Source organism: Sceloporus occidentalis, unplaced genomic scaffold, assembly GCF_023333645.1.
Source record: "Sceloporus occidentalis isolate IW3139 unplaced genomic scaffold, rSceOcc1.0.p SCAF_3, whole genome shotgun sequence".
Taxonomy (NCBI): Eukaryota; Metazoa; Chordata; class Lepidosauria; order Squamata; family Phrynosomatidae; genus Sceloporus; species Sceloporus occidentalis.
Genome location: NW_028316983.1, coordinates 176481911 through 176502022, shown reverse-complemented (window position 1 = coordinate 176502022; position 20112 = coordinate 176481911).

Here is a 20112-nt window from a genome sequence, read left to right as displayed (position 1 = left end):
TGGCATAACATGCATTCAGCTATAACTGTTAATTTTGGGAACCCATTTTTGAATGCACCTTTCCTGTACCTTTCCTCTTTAATACAACACCCTTTCTCTATGTCACTCTGTGACTGATCAGAGAAGCCTCCTCCAGGCTCAGCAAGCACCTGCAACATACTTAGCTACAAAGAAATACAGGGAACTATTCTTGAACACTCAGCACCTCTTTCCTGTCTCTACACATCACCTAACTCCATTTTTCAGCATTATCCAGATTTAGATTCAGTGGTTTTCTCTATATATACTGACTATTAAGACTATCTCAGTATCTCCTTCATTTCCCTGTTATCACATTTTGAGATGACAGATTGGTGTGAGATCACAATTGAACCTTGTCACATCTCCAATACTGGCCTCAAGGCTTTTTAAAAGAAAAGAAAACTGAAATCGTTTCCTGGATTTCAAGTTTCAAGGACTCCAGTTCTTGGAGGATTGGCAATATTCTGGGAGATGGAGTTTAATTCCTACTCATTCCAGATCAAGCCATATTGTCTTGTTCAGAAAAGGCACAGAACTCTGAAATCCTGTTTTGTATCATACAGCTTAGAATACATACATCCAGGGGTCCCCCACCCAAAACTCATAGAGAGTTTTTTCTCCCCTGGAGAAGATCCCATGTGCAGTTACTGCAAAGCACAGACTCCCACACACACCTTGAGACTTCTGAGGAAATGAACCTATTTGTAAACATATTTTAAAAACAAAGGGGCACTTTTAAAGTGAAAATCTAATACCATCTAATGTCAGTGGCAACAGTGGCTGTAGACCTTTTGTGGGGATTTGACGGGGCTTCAAAATGGACAGAGGCTATATGCAGCCCTTTGGGAATGTGCAATCCACAACTAGTTTATATGTTAAAATCACTTGCTTTTGTTTGCTGTGAAGATATTTGTTTTTGGTAGTTTGTGTTGCCCACCCTAGTTGTATTATATTGGTATTATATAGATTGTTTTGTAAATGGATTGAAGGACAGACCTGTCTGGTTGGGAAGAATTTGACTAGATAGCTTTTCAGTGTGTTCCATATCAGTTGCTTAACTAGTTGCTAACATGGATTCACTGTCAAAGGGAAGAGCTGACATTTTAATGCTTTTAAAAGTGATCTACTTTTATAATTTGACAACCCATTTACTTTTTAAAAAAAATCTTGGGTCTTTTAAAATGGCTATATCCACCTGCTTTAATAAATTGCTATAATTTGGTGCATCAGAGGATAAAAGAAGATTAGGGGGAACACTTCTCTTTTAATAAACAAATACAGATTTTAAACTATTGATTATTCAGGCACTGCAGAAATACAATCCAGGGCCTAAATCACATTACAGAAATCTAGAAAGGAAATTCTTAATTTAACACTTCTCTGTTAAACTCTGAACAAACAGCCTCCTACTATTAATAGGGAAGGAGGACATTTTTCATTGTATCAAGTCATTTATCATGTTTTCTTGCTTGCTTTGAAATGTATGACAACATTAACAGTGGTGAGCAAAATCTGCAGGAGGAATTCCATTACCAGTTGACTTTGTTAGAATCCAAGCAGCAGATGCTGGAGATAAAAGTTGGGTTGGATATCTGCTTGTACTGCAAAAAGTGGCAAAGTGAATAGGAAAACAAGAGAGAAGGAAGAAAGAAATTTTGTATATAGATTAGCCAATAAGGCAACATTAAGGCCAAGTGATATTATTTTGATTGCAGAGAAAAAGAAAAGAAAAAGTACCAAAGAAGGAAACTAGAGATTGGATCCTTTTCCTGGTAATTTCCATCTGGAATGATCCAGTCAAAATATTTAATGACTTCACTTTGAAATAAACAAAAAAAAAATAAATAAAGCTTTCTTTCACACATTATTAATCATGTGTACTTTTATCTTTTATCTACACCTTTATGATACATACTCTGTATTGCATGTCCTTATGTCCAGTGCTATTATCAAGTAAGTATCCATACTACTAGAAAAATCTAAACAAAGCACATTTCTGTATATCCACCTTAAAAACATATCCACATTAGTTTCCACAGCATACAGAAAACTGTATGCGCACTGATAGATAGAAAAAGATTTATACAATATGGCAAAAACCAATATACAATAATGAAGTAGTGCAACTACATTTAAAAATTGTGGAAGTGATGAGTAATTAACAATCATAATACAAAGAGGAAAATATCAAGAAATATTGGCCAGAATCCTAGTGGGTTCTCACATATCTGTAAGAATAAAGCTTTTGCACAGTTAGTCTCAAAGGTGCTATAAGATCCCTTTGAATATTGATATGCCCCTTCACAAGTGGTTGAACACTTTTCTCCAATGCAGAAGGTCCACATCTTATTCAAGATTATGGAGGAAGAATTGCCCAAGCAGTTTGGTTTCACATGCACTGCACATTGGGTTGTGCACTGGATTGCTCATTCAATTGTGGATTCAGTTTTGCAAAGTTGTTACCAAACATAAGGGCCACATACTAAATCACTGCGTAAGTCTGAATGTGGAGATTTAAGCTGCACAATCCTTAGGTAGCATCTCAGCACTGAAAATTTGCAGGGGAGTAAGGTAAACAAATTTAAGGAATGTTGGGTGATAATCAATGAGAATACAGCTGAAACTAAAAAAAAAAAAATTAATAGAATAGACACAAACCAGAGTCAAACAAGAATAGAAAAGGCGAGGTAGGTGTTTCAGAGTGTTTTGCTTGGCTCATACCAATCTGCTGTATTTTGAACTAACTGAGAAGATATCAAATAAAATCCTTTTACAACATAAGACTCCAATCTACAAGTAACCATAGTTTGCACGATTATGATGAGGCCATCTTGATCAGGAATAGATCACATATGGGATAACAGTCTAAAGACTAAGCTGCACTGCAGAGATAATGCAGTTTGGCATTGCTTTAACTGCCATGACCCCATCCTATGGAATCCTGGGATTTGTAGTTTGATGGGGCAATAAATCTCTGACAGAATAGGCTAAATATCTCACAAAACTACAAATCCCAGAATTCCATACCAGTGAGCCAGGGCAAGTCAAACTGCTTTATTTCTACAGTGCAGATTAGACCTTAGTTGGTGAAAGTGTTTTATGTCTGTCACTTGGACATGCAGTGATAAGACCAGATTAAATACTCCCTAGACCTGAGGCTGGTACTTTAGGAAGAGTTCAGAACACCAAGAATACCATTTCTCTGGTCACTCAGACTACCCCTAGTAATACTTCTGCTTTGTCAGAATTCAGCATCACTTTATTGGCCTTCATCCAGTCCATTACAGACACCAGAATCATCTCCATTGCTTTACCTGAATTTGATAAAAAGAAGAAATAAAACTGAGTGTACTTCTGACACCACACTCAAAATCTCAGGATGATTTCATTCAGTGGTTTCATGTAGGTGCTAAAAGAGCAAAGAAAAGAAGATGGAAACTAATAGCAGATAGGCCCCAATGTTTAGCAATGGTAGTGTCCCACTTTGCCCCTTGAAAACAGACATACAGGCCTGTTACAGACAGGCCAAAATAAAGCTGCTTCGAGTTACTTTGGAGGTATGGTATTTCAATGATGCATGCGTCCTAAGAGTCCAAAAACTGTACCAAAGCTGCACTCCAGTCCTTAGGACTGGAGCGTGGCTTTGGTGCAGCTTTTGGACTCTTAGGACGCATGCATCATTGAAATACCATACCTCCAAAGTGACTCGAAGCAGCTTTATTTTGGCCTGTCTGTAACAGGCCACAGATCCAATTAACACTACTCCAATGGCCCCACATGATTGCTGGCCCTAAATATACCATTGTCAGGCATTTCAAAGAGCACTGAGAAATCCATAGCCACTATCAGGATTCCATTCTTCTATACCTCTTCTGACCAACTGGTGCCTAATCTAAAGATCTCCAAGAGTTTACAGTGACATGACAATTTATGCACAAGGAGGATGTTTAAGACAGTCCAGAGAATAGACTAAAATAGATCCAGGTTCATCCAGAATGGCAGGAATAGCACTATATCTGCTCCTCAAAGAACTTGTTCTTTAGGGAAAGATTGGAGTAGACTTTAGTTGGTACAATCCTTCACCTTTGAAAAATGATTAATTAGAAATGGCTCTTTAGGAACCATTGGCCTACTTCTTCTCAGAATGACAACCCCATAAGCCCCGAGAAGGACACTGCACCAGGGTGGGTATTACACCAGCAAATGTGACTCAGCGTGAAAACAAGGCACCCGCAGCTGATGGGCTTGTAAAAGGTAAATTACTCGGATAAGGGTTGTGGCACTGCCAACATGCATGAAGTATGGATAAATCTGGTGACCATTATAGCAATCAAGGAGACTAGGGGGCACTGTGACCTATGGCCTCAGATATTGCCCCCCTCTGCTGTAAATGTTTTATGCTAACAAACACATGAGTAGGCAGGTTCTTTTAAATTATACATTATTAAAACCATGCAAATATACAATGAATAAACCAAAGTTACAGTCAACAATTTCCCAGTGGATGTGAACTGCAGGACAAACCTGGGAGGAAGAGGTGGGAAAGTATACAAATTTATGAGTTACTAGAAACTGTGCTAATAGAAACAAGGAACTTTACACAGCTTTCAGCCTACTCCTAACTAGAATGATGATGACAGAAGGCAGGTGGCATCCTACTTCACAAAAAATAGCAAAAGGTACATTTCTGTTCAGTGACATTAACATGTGAGGACACTTTTGGAGCTGACAAATAAGACTTGAAGGAAGCTCAGAAAAAAGAATTACCGTTGGCTCTTTGTGTGTTTGCATTTATGCATGACATGACTTTTTTTTAAAAAAAAAAAGTGTTCAACAATCTGTCATGCTACAATTTCTTCTACTTAAAGGGTTTGTTTCAAGTAAAGTGAAATGTCCATTTTGCATTTCTTAACTGAAAGATCTCATGTGGGAGAATTTCTATGGGACAGGCTTTTGTGGGCAGAGGGTGGGAACCAAAAGGAAAGTGAAATGATTGAACCATTGAACTATTTAAGAACATATCTCTTCCCCCCCCCCCTTTAATTTCCCTCTTTTCCCCTTTCCTGCCTAGCTTCTGGCAGCTTTTCAATCACATTAAAGTTGCTACAGGTCTCCCTTAAAGTTCTTCTGTTTTTAGCAAGTTTGCTCTGTGAAGCTGCAGGCCCAAATATTAACTGAAACTTTACTGACCTTTTCTATCAGCTGTTCCAGCACTAATGGTGCTGAGCCTGCCCTGAGCTCTAACAAGCAGAAAAGTAGCAGCAACTGAAGGCTTCAAAATAGTGGTTTGGTTATATAATGCTGTTCCTTCTCACTATCTGTCGGGTGGGCAGAAAGGGTCATGTTACTATAGTCTATATCTTCCACTTTTGGTTTAATAGAGATAATGAAATGTCTGCTGATTTAGGATACTTATTGTTCATGTATTTATGTCTTAAAGGCATGAGGAATATAACCCCCTCCCCAGCCCAGAAGTTGTTGAACTACAATTTCTATCAGTTTTATCCAGGCTGCTTCCTGCTTTTTCCCAGTATGAGACTCAATGTGCCTTAGAACAGTCAAAAGAAACATAGCATAAATATATACGAAATACAAAATTTAAAAATATCCTTACATTATTGATAAAATTAGAACCTGTTAAAACATAGTTATTAAAAACAACCATCAAACAAAGCATGACCCAATTTTTCAAGGTCTATTCCCCTTCAGCAGTCAGTCTTAAAATGTCTCAACATACCTGCAGAAAGATAGTAAGGAAGGTGCTAGTCTAGCATCTTAAGGAAGAGAGTTTCAGAGTATGGGTACAGCCATAGAGAAGGCCTCTCCCATATTCTCACCATGTGTACCAGGAAGGGTGGTGAGACAGAGAGAAGAGCCTCAGCAGAAAATCTTTTTTTTTAAAGGGGGCACCAGATTTCAAAACCTCAGAGACCTTTCCCAGTAGTTTCATTTATATTGCCCTATGATCCAGTTAGCAAGTGACCCAGGAATCAGAGAGGTTGGACCGTTATTCCTTTCTTCTGACTGCAGAACTGCAGCTAAGTGGTGCATAGGAGCCTCCCCAACATTGACTGACCAACTGGCTACAGAAAAGTTCATATCTAATAATAATAAATAAATAATAAAAGTTTTATTTTTATACCGCCCTTCCACTGATCAGGGCGGTGTACAACATGTTAACAATTACAACAGTGACATAACATTACATATCTCAAGCATAGGAAAATAGCAAATAACAATGCAATTTCAATACAAAGACAGCATACAATACATGATAAAAATCAATACATCTCTCAAAAACAGCCAATATTACATAATAGCAATAACATATCCAAACAGAATTAGCCCAGCATTAATAACCAAACCCCAAGGCAAAGGGGGAAGGAAAAAAGGGTCATTCCCTAATGAACAAATTACAAACCCCTACACAACCCAACAAAATTTAACAGAAACTAATAAATCCCGTTCCTCCCCCCAAAAGGCTTCCCAACCGCACAGTTGGGCGGTACTGGCGCTGATGGAGACTGCGCCTCAAGTGCTTGGGCCGACCAGGTGGAAAGTGCGGCCAAAGCCCTCCGGGGCGTCCTCCGGCGGCGAGAGAGAGTCCTCCGGGCCGCTGCCCAGATGGAAAGAGGGCGGGCGGTGTCCTCTTCAGGGAGGCCGGTGAGCCGGCTTTGTAGAGGCCGCTCTCACCGGCCCCTCCCCTTGGGAGAACGCCGCTCGGCGGCGAGAGAGTCCTCCGGGCCGCTGCCCAGATGGAAAGAGGGCGGGCGGTGTCCTCTTCAGGGAGGCCGGTGAGCCGGCTTTGTAGAGGCCGCTCTCACCGGCCCCTCCCCTTGGGAAAACGCCGCTCGGCGGCGAGAGAGTCCTCCGGGCCGCTGCCCAGATGGAAAGAGGGCGGGCGGTGTCCTCTTCAGGGAGGCCGGTGAGCCGGCTTTGTAGAGGCCGCTCTCACCGGCCCCTCCCCTTGGGAAAACGCCGCTCGGCGGTGAGAGAGTCCTCCGGGCCGCTGCCCAGATGGAAAGAGGGCGGGCGGTGTCCTCTTCAGGGAGGCCGGTGAGCCGGCTTTGTAGAGGCCGCTCTCACCGGCCCCTCCCCTTGGGAGAACGCCGCTCGGCGGCGAGAGAGTCCTCCGGGCTGCTGCCCAGATGGAAAGAGGGCGGGCGGTGTCCTCTTCAGGGAGGCCGGTGAGCCGGCTTTGTAGAGGCCGCTCTCACCGGCCCCTCCCCTTGGGAGAACGCCGCTCGGCGGCGAGAGAGTCCTCCGGGCCGCTGCCCAGATGGTCTCATCACACCTAAAAATTCATGGGAAAGGTTTGATAGGGTCTGAATTGGTGGTGTCTGTTTCTGTTCTATAGCACTTTCATGTACTATGTAATCCAGAAATAGCATTACTAGCCTGTAGTGTATTATGGATGTAGACACTGTTTCCAGAAGTATCTGGATTCATGTCCTAATTACCCCAGAAGCCTTTTTGGAAGCAGTAGAGGAATTAAAAACATTTTATGATCCAGCATGTTACTGTAAGAGACAATAAATGTGTTATTACTGAATTATAATATAAAGCTTTAAGCAACAATATTAAAATTAGTAGAATGGTTAATTCAGTCTTTTCATCAGTTTTAAATGTTGTTTTAACTAGATATTTTATTAGACATACCCAGCAGTTAAACTGGTGATATGGACATCTGCTGAGCATTTAGCTAGTAACTAGAAGCATAAAATTTTAATCATCAGTTTCTTCAGCATTTAAAGCACTACTATCAACACATTTTTCATAAAGAAAAGTCCCATGCTACTGTCAGCTATATTTATTACACCAAGGACCATTTTGATATAATAATGCAGATGTCTTCATTCCATAAACCCCCAGTGGTACTTAAAAACTAGGCTTTTATTACTCATGCCTAGGGCCAAACAAAGCTATAAACCTGCTAAATTCTAATTCAGATACCGCTGCTAGGTTTTGAGCTTTTGTGTGCTGTAAATTAAAACCACAAGCAATTAAATATGGAGAAAAGTGGTAGTCACCATTGCAGCCTTTTTGATTCATGAGACTTCATAAGAAATCAAGATAAGAATTTATAAACATCCTACTGTTTTTCACAAATATGTACACCCTCTCTCACATAAACATGCAGAAGAACCTCCCAAAAATATGTGTTGATATTCCAACAGGAAAAGATTGGAAATGTCACTCAAAGCTACCAGCCACACACATTCTCTAAGACAAAATACCTTCTTTAATACGACACTTCCAGAACACTCAGCCTCAGCTTCCACTTGGCCTGATAATGACACAATGCTTTAATGCAGTTGCAATATAGGAAGGTATTAAAAATATTACAATTGCTGTCTCCCCAGACATTTTATTACATTTGCTGCACTCAAGGAGGCAGACTGAAGAACAACAAAATTAAAAGGATAGGCAGATCTAAAGTACATCAAACGCCTTGAAGCAGCATTATGAAATATTTGACCATAAACTGCTCAAATGCTTTGGGTAGGATATTAAGACAAAAATGCATCTGCTACCAATTTCACACACACACATGCAGAGAGAAAGAGAGCACTCACCCACTTATCTATCTGCCTCTGTCTGTCTGTATTTCTGTCTGTCTCATCTAGATTCAGGCTGTGCTTATATGCCCTTTGAAGATACAGGACCACAGCTTGAGTGTGCTCCTGGATTCAACTCTGATCCTGCAAGCGCAGGTTTCAATGCTGGATAGAAGTGCATTTGTACAGTTTATGGCCATTCCTTGACATGTCAAGTCTGGTCACAGTGACACATGCCTTAATTACATCCCAGATGGATTACTGTAATGCACTCTACATGGGGCTGCCTTTGAAGAGTATGTGGAAATGTCAAATGGTCCAAAGAGCCCCAGGCAGATTGTTAACTGGGATTGGCTACAGAGGCCACACAACTACCTTGTTGCAACAGCTGCACTGACTGCCAGTCTGTTTCCAGGCACAAATTGAAGTACTGGTTATGACATGTAAAGCCCTACACAGGTCAGGTCCAGATTATTTGAAGGACTGTATTCTTCCTTATGAACCAGCCCATTCTGAGATATCTGCTCACTGGTACCTTTGTTGGGAACATGGGAGAGGGCCTTCTCACTCGCTGCCCCCAGCCTCTGGCACTCTGTTCCCAAAGAAGTTATACTGGCACTCACCCTACTTCCTTTTACAAAAAAAGTAAATATAGTGGAGCCTCTGCATCCATGGATTTGCCATTCATGGATTTCAGCATCTAGAGACGGCAAGTCCCATTGTCCTTAATGGTGCGTCCACACAGCTACACTAGTAGGACATGTTCACCACACAGCCATTGGAGAAAACAGGACTTGATGTCCCGCTTTTTTTGGTATCCATGGGGGGAGGGTCCAGAAGGGATCCCCACGGATACCAAGGTCCAACTGTACTTTTCTATTCTGACAGGCATTTGATGAGGGACTACCCCTTCCCCACCACCACTCCCTTCTCCTTCTGTGTCGTGTCTTTTTAGATTGTAAGCCTGAGGGCAGGGAACCGTCCAGTTAATAAGATTGTATGTACAGCGCTGTGTAAATTTACAGCGCTTTATAAATAAAGGTTAATAATAATAATAATAATAATAATAATAATAATAATAATAAGGCCTATTTTGCACAATTACTGGATATTGATAATTGTTGTGTTGATGTGTGCATTTTTGTGTTTAATGGCGTATTTTTTATTTTGAATTTAATTTTTTATTGTTTAATCTCGTTTTAGCTTTTGTGTCTTGTGGATTGTTAAAGTTGTCTTTTTTCATTGTTGCAAGCTGCTTTGAGTTCCAATCTGAGGAAAAGGTGGGATAGAATTAAATATAACAATACAATAATACTATTTATGTCTAACTCTATTTCTGGTTCTCATCATTAAGGGAAAGACATTGTGAGGGGACATGGATGAGGGCCTTTTCTGTGGTGACACCCCAGTTGTGGAATTCCCTCCCTCTAGAGGCTTTACTGATGCCAAAGTTAGAATAATTTTAGTGCCAAATTAAAACCTGGCTTTTTATTGAAGCCTTTGAGCTGAACTTATTTCATTCAGACTACCTATGTTTTATAGTTACATTATTCAAATTTGTATTAACTAATTTTAAATTGTCTGTTTTTAAACTGAAAACTGATATATTTTAATCTTTTAAACTTTTGTAATTATTTATTTTCTAAGTAGATTTTATTGTAAGTCAACCTGAGACCTTCATATATAGAGTGAAATAGAAATATTCTCATAAAGAGGAATTAAAGAAAATCTCTCTCTCTACCATCTTTTTCTCTTATAGATATATGGAAGTGTATTCAATAATGTGAAGAGCTTGTAGTTTCCCTTTTTTAAAAGTCAGTAATTTATTTTAAATTACTTAGGGTTTTATGCTGCTCTGAATTATTCTCCATTTCTACAACAATTAATGAGATAAACATTGGAAATAATTAAATTAGTATTCACTAGCATCCATAAGCTGCAGTTAAATGATATATAACACAGTATGATGTTGTGGTTTGAGTGATGGACTACAATTCTGGAGATGTCTCATTCCCCACTCATGAAAACCCACTGGGCAAGTCACACACTCATAGCCCCAGAAAGCCCTGTGATAAAGTTCACCTTAAGGTCGTCAGAAGTCAGAAATAACTTGAAGGCATGTTACAACAACAGGTTTTTTAAAAGAGCATTCCCTAGATGATGAGTGAGAATCCTCTGGCCTGCCAGATACTGTTGGGCTCTCCTTACCAATGATGAGGAATGCTAGAGAGCACCATGATTCCCAGTATTATTTTGCTCTGTGCTTTACTAACTTATTCATATCCCACCTTTCCCCTAAAATTGAAAAACAGCTGAACAGATAGAAAGAGATCCAAGTAAAAATATATCTAGAGGGTTTTTTAAAAAAGAGAGAGAGAGAAAACGCAGTTATATTACTTATATAAAAATTCAACAAAACCATTTAAAACAGATCCATTAAGAATGAAAAGATTTTTTAAAATACAGCATTCTGCTGTAATAAAAAGCCAATGAAAGGACAAGAAAGAAAGCATGATGCTAGACAGACAATGGCCCAAATGCATAAGAGATGCTGTGACTCTGATGAAGGATTGCTATGAAGGAGGGCTTGGCCAAACATTTGTGCCTGGATACAGGTTCAAGTACATTAAATGAAAAGTGAACTACTTGAGGTGAGACAAATATAACTTAGGCTCCAGTCCTAAAACCATTTGCCTGTAAGAAAGCCCCATGACATCATTGATATGATTAAATACGTATCAAACTTGTATATGGATGTGAGCTAAGGAAGTGGAAGACTGATAGTCTTGACCGTGATGCATTTTTTCTGACCCCCAGTTGCATTGCAATCTCAGCCTCTATATATGTATTTATGAAAGTCAATACATTCATTAAGATAAATGTAATCAGAAAACACATATTTCCATCTTATTTCAAGTTACAACATCTATCTATCTATCTATCTATCTATCTGGAAATTTCCCCCCAATGTGTTCATTTTGTAGACATTTTCCGACTGATTAAATTATATTTGAATGCTGCACATTTTTGGCTATTCACATTTTTAATATGTGAAAATCTTCCAGATTTCTAAGGGAAGGGGAGCTTTGTCTCACAATGAGTTTCAGGATATACAAAACAGCTAATTTCAACAAGAATATATAAGCCACAGGAAAATGTTTCCTTTCCTAATGTGTAGGTACTATTTGACAAATTGATCAATTGAAACGGGAGGTTTTAGAAGGTATGGCTTTGGCTTCACAGACTGTCACATCAACCAGGTCATTTTGGCAGCCACTAACTAATCAGATGGTCTTTCTCATGCTGCTATTAATTTCCCTGCTATTTCTTTATGCCATTTCATCAGTTCTTTCCTATCCAGATGATGCCACAGTGATGGTGTCATTATAGAACCACAAAATGAATAGGAACCCTGATGGCACAGTGGTTAAATGCTGGTACTGCAGGCACTCACTCACAGTCACAAAGTTTTGAGTTTGATACCAGCCAGGGGCTCATGGTTGACTAAGCCTGGCATCTTGCGAGGTTGCTAAAACAAGTACCCAACTTGTTGGGGACAGTTAGCTTACACATTGTAAGCCACTTAGGGAGTGCTTAAGTGCACTGATAAGTGCTATAGAAATGCACTTGCTATTGCTGTTCCTAATGAAGGTAAGAAAAGGAGGCAATGCTTTTCAGAAAGTAAAAACATCTCGCTGGGCCTGCCAGTAATTTTTTAGATCTAAGCCATAGTTTTGTAGCTCTAATGAAGGCCAAAATCCAGAGAAGAACTAGACAACAGAGTGTGCAAATGTAAAAAGGCAGATGGATTAAGTATTGCTTTTGGATAGAAAAGTGTGATTGTATAGAACTAGAGCAAATACTGCAGCCTTTTATGGGAATCCTTCTGGATCTTGTGAAATAAATTAAAGTTGGCACTATGAACACTACCTAACTCCAGTACTAGCCCTTGACTTCATGTGGGAAAGGGCTTGAAGCAGAGAATCAAGGCAAGATGATTTCAAAGGAAAGCTGAAGAGCTGTGAGAGGCAAATGCTTTCATTTCTCCTTTATCTCAAAGGATCTTGCTGTTGATATCAGGACATCCATGGGGTAATGGGTTAGTAGGCAAACTTCTGTGTCTCAGAATAACCCCATAGCTCCAAGGCCACCAGTTTTTCTTTGCCCTACCACATAGACAGTAAGAATTATGAAGGTTTCTTTGCACTCACAGACAGATGGTTCCTGTACTATCTCTCTGAAATCACTGTAAGTAGTTAGGACAACAGGAATCTTATTATAGCCGAAGGAAAGTATTTGAGCTACAATTTTTCATTTTGCAAACAGGATTTAGGAAGCTAGCTGTTCAATTTTCAAGAGATTTCTTTATTGAAGTAGCAGTTCTCAACTTCAAACAGCAAAACTTCTTCATTTTTCTTTTTCTTTTCTTTTTTCATTATTCATAAAAATATTTAGGATCCAAGTCTTCGTTATTTCAAATCACATATTGCTATGAATTATTACCATGTATTGTTTTTCAATATACAAAGGGCTAACAGTTTTTAGCTCTGTAATCTTCATGACAAACTTGTGATATGGTTGAGGATAATGAATGGTGACACCTGAAGCCTAGCAAAGGAACTGAGGGCCAGACTCCACAAGGTTTTAATCACTTAGTTCTTCCTCCTGAGTATATGGTTGTTTCTTTAAAATATGACAAAGTAGGGCTCCTGATCTGGATTGGGACTATGGGGGTTGGACAAAGTGGGATGCTTTTTAAAAAGCATAGCTCCTACATATACACACCAGCATCTTAATCTGCAGTAAGGAGTGTACAATGATACTTGGTGGGGGAAAAATGACTCAGGGGCAGATCTTGTGTTTTCTCTATCTTCAGTTCTACTGATATTGTTACTGGTATGAATGCCCAGAACACTGGGTAAAATACTTTGCAATAGAAGTATAGAAGTAGACAATTCATATCTGCTTACCTGATTTCATTTCCTCCATCTTCTGCAGAATGTGATAGAAAATGGAAATAAGTTTGGAAATATAGGCCCACATAAAGAAATAAGCAAATTTCAAGTGCCTAAGGGAGATTTTTTTTTCAACCAGTACAAACTTTCAGTTCTCTGAAACCGAAAGATAAAAACAAAGAGTTATAATTGGAAGCAACTGATCTTTAGAACACAATTCTGATGAGACAAAGAAATGTAAAATGACAGTATTTGAAAGGATACATTACGATTCAAATGAAATTTTATGGATTTGATGAAGCTAATTTCATTCATAGTTACTATGATAATTTAAACAAAGGGATCTTGTAACACCTTTGAGACTAACTGAGAGAAAGAAGTTGGCAGTATACTTCAGTTCATAGGCTTAAGTCTACTTCATCAGCTTCAGGGAGTGAAGTCCCTAGGAACAGACCTTTAGAGCTATGAATAAGTTGCTTGTATGTGTGAATAGCAACATCAATGCAAAATGTGTGTGCATAGTGATGAGGTGGCAAGTTCTTTTTTAAAGATGGTCACTGAGGGACAAGACAAGAGGAAAGATATTGCCTAAGGCCAGGGTGAGTTGGTGTTGATATGAATAGTGGGAACAGTTTTGGAATGTGCTGTGTGCAGGCTGGGAGATGTGATGAACTGGCCAAGAGCATCCTCATGAGACAGGGGTGTTAACCCGTGTTATAATATGTGTAGCGTACAAGGAAAGTGTTGTATTTGTCCAACTCACTATTTATGAATTGGAGTTTGTGGATATATTACAATTCTGCTATGTCTCTTTTGAATCTTCCTTTGTGTTGTTGTTGTTTGTTGTTGTTACAAGACTGCTGTTCTGAAGTCTGACATGGAATGTCCAAGAAGACTAAAGTGTTCTGCAACTGGGTTTTGTGTATTCCTGTTCCTAATATCTGATCTATATCCCTTTATCATCTGGTGAAGAGACTGGCCTATCTTCCCAATGTAGAATACTACAGAACATAGTTGACAGAGGATGGCATATATCACGTTAAAGAATGACCAAGTGAAAGTCCCTCTAATATAGTAAGTGATGCTATTAAGTCCCATGAGGACATTTCCTGAGCTTTGGAGTTTGTGGCAAGGTCTTGTACCCATCTCCCCATCCATATTGTGTGTTGTTTTGTAGATAAGGAAATGTTTGAGATTGGGAGGCCATAGGCAAGTAAAGGCTTGCAACCAAGAGCCTTTGAGAGGCTCAAAGGCTACTTCAGAATGGGTTGTAGTTGTAATGCATTGATGTAGTTGAAGTTCATTGTCTGAGAAATCTTAATTAGGAGCTGTATGTGGCCATTTGTGGAGTTCTGCCATTTCCTGAGTACAAGTCTTGCATTTTTTTTTCTTCATATGGAGGGTACTGTAGCTTGAAGAATGCTTGTTGTAATTCCATGAGTTTGGTGTCCCTATCTTGTGGCTCTGAAAATATTTGATTGCAACTGAGGTCTTGGCTGTAAACTATAAATTTGGTAGTATGTTCAAAGTGGCAGCTGCAAGCATGAAAACACAAGTGGCAGAACTTGGCTAGATCTGTTATGGTTCCATCTGGAATGATGTTCCTTACAGCTTGTAGTTCACCCTTGTGTGGGATGTTGGTATATAGGGACTGTACATCAAACATCAAATAGTTGCTAAGATGGTGTTCCCTTGTAGGTTATGGATGAGCTGTAATTTCTGCAGGAAGTTAATAGTGCCCTTCATATAGCTAGGAGTGTTGGTGGTATATGGTCCAAGGATGTTGCCCATATATATCCAATGACACCAACTGTAAGTGTTCCAATGCTTGAGATGGTGGGCCATCCAGGTTTGCCCTGTTTATGTATTTTGGGTAATAGATAGAATGTGGCTGGTTCCTGGGGTGTCTCAATTCAGATTTGGTTATGTACCACCATGGGAATTTACCAGAATTGTCCCTGATAAGATATATAGTGATAATATACCACCCAAGAATTTAACTTTGAGTTTAACATAATATCCAGATTTACTATCAACTGTAAACAGATGCTAGTTTTGTTTTTTATATATATACATTTTCTATGACCAGAGAGTTAAAAACAATTTGAAACATGGCTCATTGTATTATGGTTTGTGTTCTTCTTCCATCATTACTCCCAGTTAATAGGATGAATGTTACTGTATGGTTCTTTCTGTTTCTAAATAATACAGACAATAAGGGTAGAAAACTAATTCTAAGTCTGGATTAGAAAAGCAAGCAAAATCTTTTCATTTATCACAGTGTTAAGAACTTCTATTTTTAATGCATCACATTGTGATTTTGTTCCCACCTGGGAGAGTAAACAACAATTAAAGTAAATTTGGATGCATATAAGTACAGCAGCTTGCTGCTCTGTCTCTAACACTAAGTGTACTTGAAATGATGGGGCTGTATAGATCAGCTTGAAGTGTCGGTGTGGGGGCATAGTGTTTTGATGATGCATGCTCCTATGCCACCCCCACACCGACATCACACTGCCCACCGCATGATGGGCAGCATCATGGCGCTCCTTTGGCATGGTACTTAGATGACACACACTGAAAGGAGCACAAAAAAGTGCTGCTGCGGGAGCAAGGGCACCTTTTTGTCAGCTCTAAAAGGAGTGGCAATTTGTCATTTCATTTAGAGCTGGCGAAGCACCGGATCGGAGCCACGGATCTGGCACTGAATCAAGAGGTCTGTAGAGCCCCTATGTTTCCCATTAACTGAAGCGGCTGTGCACTTCACTTATAACTATATCAAACAGTACACCATTCTTTGTTAAGTTACACTCCATATAAGAACTCCCTTATTCAAAGATAAAAAAGTCTTGCTCATGGAGAAAATCTAAGCTTTTTCACTGGAGGAAGGAGGCCTTTATGAATCTAATTCAAAGTAGTTTATATTTTGGGGGTGCCATATGAATATGTTGGATATACTACAAATGCTAAGTCACAGATTCACTGTTGGAAGAGGAGATTTGACAGTTGAATCCCTCTTCCTACCACTGTTGAAATTTCTGATATCAGAGAGGAGGAAAGAGAGGTATATTGGGAGCATGCTGAGAGCATTGAGTCCCTAATCATACCCCTATACCACTGTACAGCCCTGGATCCTGTGTAAATTAGATTATTAGATTCTCTTTCCATAGAAAATAATGGGAAGAAATTCATCTTTGAAAAAAATGGGTGGGTATGGTGGGGGTGGGGGCTCTGGAGGAACACTGCTTTTTCCTCCTTTCCACACTGCTTGCCAGTCTTAGTAGATTTTTATATTAGGCATTCTCTCTGTCTTTGGATCCTTTCACTAATAGCACTCTAGGAGTGTTATATTAAAAGTAATTAAGGTTTTACAGATGAGCTGCTTAGGTCTCAAACTGTTCATCTTCTTCTGTGTAAAGTCTCCCCAAGCAGAGGGCACTCACTGGCATGAGAGGCCTGTTTTCATCCTGCCCTGCTGTCTTGGCCTGGGAGGAGACCATGCCTCATCCTCTCCTTTAGCACCTGGGCTCTCTCCATATTCCAGTATAAATTCCACCACCTCTCTCCCAAACAGCTAGGATGTTTAAAGATGGCTTTGTCCCCAGTGTTATCTGGTACAGAAGGCTCTGGATCCTCTTCAAGTGAATCCCTCATGAGGGCATCTGTACTTTCCCCACATCTTGCATAATCCTACAAACCAACCCAAATTCTTTTTCCTAAGCTAAAAAAATGGCTCAAAATGGAGGACATTTTGAAATTCCCCACAACTCCTGAAATTGCTGGAAAACTGTGGATGGGTGGGTGGGCTTAAAATCCATGATATTAAAATTGGAATTGACCTTTAATGTTTTAATATTTTATTCATTCATTCATTCATTCATTCTCCATTTTTTTTTTCTGGGTCACCTTTTCATCCAATTTCAACAACAACAAAAAATGCTGGTGGAGAAGAAATAGGGCAAAAAAAAATTGTTGTCTCTCCACTCCATTTCTCTACCATTCTTTTGCTTTATAGGAATGATGCAGTAGCAGCCAAAAAGTTACAGAAAAAAATTGGCCATTCGGGAAAAGACGTAGAATAAAAATCATCATGGATATTATAAACCCATGATGATTTTTATTCTACATCTTTTCCCAAATGACCAATTTTGTTCTGTAACTTTTTGGTTGTTACTGCATCATACTCTCCTTTTGCAGATGAAAACTAAGACAGGTATGGCCAACAAACATCAGAGAGTGGTCTTCCCATGCAATTACGTGTGCATGTTCAGTCATGTATACTGACTGGGCATGAAAGCATTGGGCCTCATTTATTTTGTATTTAACTATTTTGGCCAGCCATATTATATTCAGTCCACTCAAATCCAAATTTTCTGGCTACAGGACTGGGTTACCCCCCCCCCCCTCACTTCTGGGAACAGTTTTTATGTGATACATTTACAAAGAGGTTTAATGACAGCTTGTATAGTGAATGGTCCTGATTTCACTCTTATAGACTGTGGGAATAATTCTTAGTAAGGTAGAAGGCAGCAAGAAAAGTGGAAGACCACATTCCAGGTGGACTGAATCAAAGAAACCACAGCTCTGAGTCTGCAAGACCTGAGCAGGGCTGTTGACAATATGGTGACTTGGAGGTCTCTCATTCATAGGGTCACCATAACAAGAAAATGCTTAATCCTTTTGGGACTGGATTGGATTGGGACCAACATGTCAGACAAATAGGCAGGGGCCAACAGCTCTAACACTGTGTTTAGATATTGCCAGTTGCATAATGAAAGGATATCTAGTGTGATTGAATGTGACAGATTGTTGATAGTTGTGAAATGTTTTCCTATCTATGTGCCCCAAAAGTATGGTATACTATGCAGTAAATAATTATGAATAATGAGCTTTTCTCTCATCTTTTTTTGGACAATGGACAAACAGAAAGACGAAACCACACAAACAAACATGCTCACATTATAAATATTTCAATCAGCTGGCAGTTTCCTTTCTGCTTGTCTTCATAGCAGCATCCTCAAACTGTATTTCTTGCAAGCAGATTTTCTTTTAAAACCCTGTTACAAAGAAGCTGTAGCTTGTCTGCCTGAAAAAGTGAATGTGTGTGAGAAATGCTATGAATAATTAGGCCATCTGGCACTGTGAATCCAACGAAAGGATGTGATCAATGAGTTGCGTTTTCCCAGCCACAGCATCTCATTTACAACAGCACCAAATGAATGACAAAGGACAGAGATATCATGGAATCATAACACATCATATCAGCAGGCATAAGGCACACATCGAATTGGCAGTTCTCCCAAGGGAGACCTTCCATGCTCATTATGCTTCTTCTCCCTCCCCCTTCCAACACACTCTCCATTTGGCACTTCATTATTTATAATCTTGTCTAGGGATTGTCTAGCGGGTAAGATAATACATCTCCTATAAAGTTCATATGGATTCACTTAAGGCTTAAAATATCAAGCCAGGTTAGGGGATTTGCTGAAACAAATTAAACCAATTCCTGATGAACATGAAGGAGGTCTTCAGGTCATCTACTTGCCACCAGTAGACCACAAATGATTCCAGGCAACTAGCTGCCAGCTAAACCACTCAAACTACCTTTTGTCACATGTGGAGAAAGCGGTTTCTTACTTACTTGCAGTGCTACAATAAGGTGTCTCCCTACCATCTCATGTTAGAATGAGCTTGACATTGAAAATGGCCTCAGTTACTGGGTGGCTTCTCTAAAGAGAGAGCCAGGGTCATGCTGTTTCTTGTTCATCCACGTGTTTCATATCACATTATCTTTCAGAAGTACGTAAAAGCTAGTTCACTGGTTTGGCACACCAAATAACTATTATGAACAACAATTAACAAATAACTATTATAAATTATGATTTTGCATTCTAGCCAACTAGCTACTCTACCATGCCTCTTTCTCTGTTATTTAATTCTATTTATTCAATTCTCTCTACACAGGGGAGAAGGACTTTTTATAATATATATACATTGCTAAAACAATCAATACATGAAATATATTATCCAACTAAATAAGCTTATCAGAGTTACTAGTAACTATAACCACCATATTTCTTTTTTTATTTTTTTATTTTATTACATGGGGTCAGAGCCTTTACGTGTTTTAATTAGTTGGTGCTTAGTGTATTAGTTTATGCTTATTGTTTTAGTTTTAATGTATTGTGTTTTAGCATTAGTTTAGTTTTAGTCTTAGTTGTAATATCTGTATCCACACAAATGCATATCTGTTTCCGTTTCTGCTTTTTTATTTGCTTCTGAATGCTTGTTAATTTTATTGTGAATTAGATTGTCTGTATTAAAATTAATATATATATAAAGACATAATTATGGCATGTTGACATAACAGACTATTGTCACATCTGATGATGTCACACTTCCAAAAACAAAGCTTTTTTGCCTGGCAGCATTCCAGCTGAAGGGTTTCTGAGGTGCTACAGATCAAGGACCTGGGAAATTGCATTGCCAATGTTCTCCTGACCACAGGTCACATTGAGAACAGGCAGCTAGAGAGACCCCAAGAGGGCCTGCCACAACTGCTTGTCCCAGTGTACTCA